Source organism: Mytilus galloprovincialis, chromosome 5 (genome assembly GCF_965363235.1).
Source record: "Mytilus galloprovincialis chromosome 5, xbMytGall1.hap1.1, whole genome shotgun sequence".
NCBI classification, from domain to species: domain Eukaryota; kingdom Metazoa; phylum Mollusca; class Bivalvia; order Mytilida; family Mytilidae; genus Mytilus; species Mytilus galloprovincialis.
In genome coordinates this window covers 70,117,026-70,121,460 of record NC_134842.1, presented here as the reverse complement: position 1 = coordinate 70,121,460, position 4,435 = coordinate 70,117,026, and the positions used below count along the sequence as shown (strand labels likewise).

At 32.4% G+C, this 4,435-nt stretch overlaps 1 long non-coding RNA gene across 1 annotated transcript; it reads left to right on the top strand.

The window, feature by feature from the left end:
* The first annotated feature begins 1,679 nt into the window (after positions 1-1,679).
* Positions 1,680-3,798, top strand: LOC143074698 (uncharacterized). Its single transcript, XR_012978014.1, has 2 exons — positions 1,680-1,916; positions 3,598-3,798. It is a non-coding gene; the product is annotated as an uncharacterized LOC143074698 (long non-coding RNA).
* Positions 3,799-4,435: the final 637 nt, after the last annotated feature.

The window sequence follows — 4,435 nt, the reverse complement described above, 5'->3', positions numbered from 1 at the left end:
TTAAAAAGATATATTTAATAAACCGATATATACGCCTCGTTAAAAGGGTTTTTTTTTCTAGCAATGAATCTCACGTGATTAAATACGTCACATGTAATGTGAAGGACATTTGATATCATGTACAGTCTGTAGAAAATGAAAGTTATATATTTTGAGATTTACACTATATTACGAGTTTATCAAGGTATGAGAATTCCAAATAGGATTTTATTTGTATTATTTGTTTATTGTCAGTATAATAGATATAATAGATAGGTATTAAATGCATCTAGTTGTTATTTTTGGCTAGATGAGCTCTTGACCTACTTAACGTAATAAATAACAATAGCTTATTTAGCGTAGATTTATCACAGACCCTGGCGGATCTAGAAATTTTCATAAAGTAGGGGCCCTCTCTAGTCATTAGTTAGTGATTCCAAAGCGGCGGATTCAAAAGGGGTAAGATTTTTTGTTTTCCTATATAATCCCCCCTTTTTTGTCCTGGGTTAGGAACTCCTTTTTAAAATGGTTTGATCCGCCTGTGTTACCTTTATAATAGTCAACCAATTTTTCAGAAATAGAACCCTGCGCCCCCTTTAATCTACCTCTGGGCTCTGGGTTATATCTCCAATTGAGGTCATTTTAGAGAAATCAGGTGTACAAACACCAAAGTAGGCACGGGGTTTAAGTATGCATTTCCCCTCTATACATGAACTGTAACGATATATTTTTATATATATATTGCTTTTTATTTATGAAATAGATAAAGTGTAAGATACCTTAATTTTTTGTTTAAATTAAGTACAACTTTCTTAGTTTAAAAAGATATATTAAATAAACCGATATACGCCTCGTTAAAAGGTTTTTTTTATAGCAATGAATCTCACGTGATTAAATACGTTATTACAATGATTTTTATAATTGTTACAATAATGAAACAATAATGACACAAATCATAAACATGAATTTAACTATTTTTTAGATGTTAATCTACAACCAGATCAGAGCCATATACATAAAAAGGCACAATAATATATTTATTAGCTAGATGAGCTGTTGACCTACTTAATGTAATAAATAACAAAAGCTTATTTAGATTTAAATTTATCACAGACCCTGGTGGATCTAGAAATTTTCATAAAGTAGGGGCCCTCTCTAGTCATTCTTCAATGATTCCACAGTGGCGGATTCAAAAGCGGTAAGATTTTGTGTTCCCTATATAATCCCCCCTTTTTTGTCCTGGGTTAGGAACCCCTTTTTAAAATGGCTTGATCCGCCCGTGTTCCCTTTATATTCAACCAATTTTTCCGAAATAGAACCCTGCGCCCCCTTAAATCTACCTCTGGGTTCTGGGTTATATCTCAAATTAAGGTCATATTAGAGAAATCAGGTGTACAAACACCAAAGTAGGCAAGGGGTTTAAGTATGCATTTCCCTCTATACATAAAGCGTAACGATGTATTTTTATATATGTTTTGCTTTTTATTTATGAAATAGATAAAGTGTAAGATACCTTAATTTTTTGTTTAAATTAAGTAAAACCAACTTTCTTAGTTTAAAAAGATATATTTAATAAACCGATATACGCCTCGTTAAAAGGTTTTTTTTTATAGAAATGAATCTCACGTGATTAAATACGTTATTACAATGATTTTTATAATTGTTACAATAATGAAACAATAATGACACAAATCATAAACATGAATTTAACTATTTTTTAGATGTTAATCTACAACCAGATCAGAGCCATATACATAAAAAGGCACAACAATATATTTATTAGCTAGATGAGCTGTTGACCTACTTAATGTAATAAATAACAAAAGCTTATTTAGATTTAAATTTATTACAGACCCTGGTGGATCTAGAAATTTTCATAAAGTAGGGGCCTTCTCTAGTCATTCTTCAATGATTCCACAGTGGCGGATTCAAAAGCGGTAAGATTTTGTGTTCCCTATATAATCCCCCCTTTTTTGTCCTGGGTTAGGAACCCCTTTTTAAAATGGCTTGATCCGCCTGTGTTCCCTTTATATTCAACCAATTTTTCCGAAATAGAACCCTGCGCCCCCTTAAATCTACCTCTGGGTTCTGGGTTATATCTCAAATTAAGGTCATATTAGAGAAATCAGGTGTACAAACACCATAGTAGGCACGGGGTTTAAGTATGCATTTCCCCTCTATACATAAACTGTAACGATATATTTTTATATATATATTGCTTTTTATTTATGAAATAGATAAAGTGTAAGATACCTTAATTTTTTGTTTAAATTAAGTAAAAGCAACTTTCTTAGTTTAAAAAGATATATTTAATAAACCGATATACGCCTCGTTAAAAGGTTTTTTTTATAGCAATGAATCTCACGTGATTAAGTAAATACGTTATTACAATGATTTTTATAATTGTTACAATAATGAAACAATAATGACACAAATCATAAACATGAATTTAAGTATTTCTTAGATGTTAATCTACAACCAGATCAGAGCCATATACATAAAAAGGCACAACAATATATTTATTAGCTAGATGAGCTGTTGACCTACTTAACGTAATAAATAACAATAGCTTATTTAGATTTAAATTTATCACAGACCCTGGCGGATCTAGAAATTTTCATAAAGTAGGAACCCTCTCTAGTCATTCTTCAGTGATTCCACAGTGGCTGATTCAAAAGCGGTAAGATTGTGTGTTCCCTATATAATCCCCCCCCCCCTTTTTTGTCCTGGGTTAGGAACTCCTTTTTAAAATGGGTTGATCCGCCTGTTTTCCCTTTATATTCCACCAATTTTTCAGAAATAACACCCTGCTCCCCCTTAAATCCACCTCTAAGCTCTGGGTTATATCTCCAATTGAGGTCATATTAATGCAGTTTTCATCACTAATTTTTCAAGATTTATCATAACACAAGTTCTATATCTAATAATGTATATGGCTGAATCCGCCCCTGTAGAAATTATCTTTCTGAAACACAAAATGCATTTAACTTTTACACATCTAGTGTATGACAGACTTTAAAACTTTTCCAACTGAAGCCAGAAGCCAGAAATTTTTTTATTCTCATAGTGGTGTGAACATGATTGTTGTTCCCATAATACTTGTCCCCCCCCCCCCTGGAACAAGTCTTTGAATGGTAATAAGTTCGTTGGAACAAACATAACATATTTTATTTCCACCTTCTTAAGATATTTTCCTGGAACTAAAATGTTATATGGTTTCATAATATCTGTTCTTTTAGAGAGAGTGTCATTTGATTTTTTACACTTGATCACACCTTAGTTGATATTCACCTCACATTTCATTTACCTGGACATGAAGTACATACAGAGAATATGAAGAGTGGGCAAGAAAAGGGGAACGTGAACCCTGGAACACATATTTTTTTTTAAATCTCCGGACTGACTTAAATTTAGTCCCTGTTTATTTTTTAATAGACTGTGAGAGAAATCAGGTGTACAAACAAGAAACACGAGGCCGGGATAAGGTACCGGTACTTCATGTATCTCTAACAAATGTAAAATTCAAAAAAAATATTATAACACTAAAAAAAAATTTTAATAATGTTTTATTTAGTGTATAAAGTGCTTTTTCAAAACTAATATATTTTCTCGTTTCAGCTGAAAGTACCTCTCTAATAACTGTTTATGTGCTGCTTAAAAATATATTGCAGCACTTCACAGTTGCTTGAAAGGTTGAAAATGTCATCATGCAGAAATTAGAGCAGATTCCTCAGATTAAAATCATTGAAAATGGATAGATGCACTGGTCCTGGTGGTATACATCGATACAATTAATCTTAATTACATTTGGAATGAAAATTGTCTTCTTTTTTGGTTTCTTGCACGATAAAACCAATATTTAAAGTGAGTCACTGGTTAAAAGTAATGTTTATTCCATTCTTAAACCAATGCATGTATATCATCAACTTAGTCTGCTGTGCATTTCTAATGCAAAATAAGGCAAAATGTTTGGTCCGATTTGATTCTGTTATTACAAACTTTTTAAACAAATTACTTCCCTTTGTCAATCTGGGACTGGTTCCATACCGGACAATATTGGCTTTTGCCAATGCAAAGTATGATGGATTGAAAATTATGTATCGGCGGTTAAACTAATTTTGTATGAAAAATAATTTCTGATGTCGTAAGTATTTATCTAAACAACAAGAGGGACGAAAGATACCAAAGGGACAGTCAAACTCATAAATATAAAACAAACTGACAACGCCATGGCTAAAAATGAAAAAGACAAACAGAAAAACAATAGTACACATGACACAACATAGAAAACTAAAGAATAAACAACACGAACCCCACCAAAAACTAGGGGTGATCTCAGGTGCTCCGGAAGGGTAAGCAGATCCTGCTCCACATGTGGCACCCGTTGTGTTGCTTATGTGATTACAAATCCGGTAAATAGTCTAATTCGGTTGGTCACATTCATGAAATGGAAGGG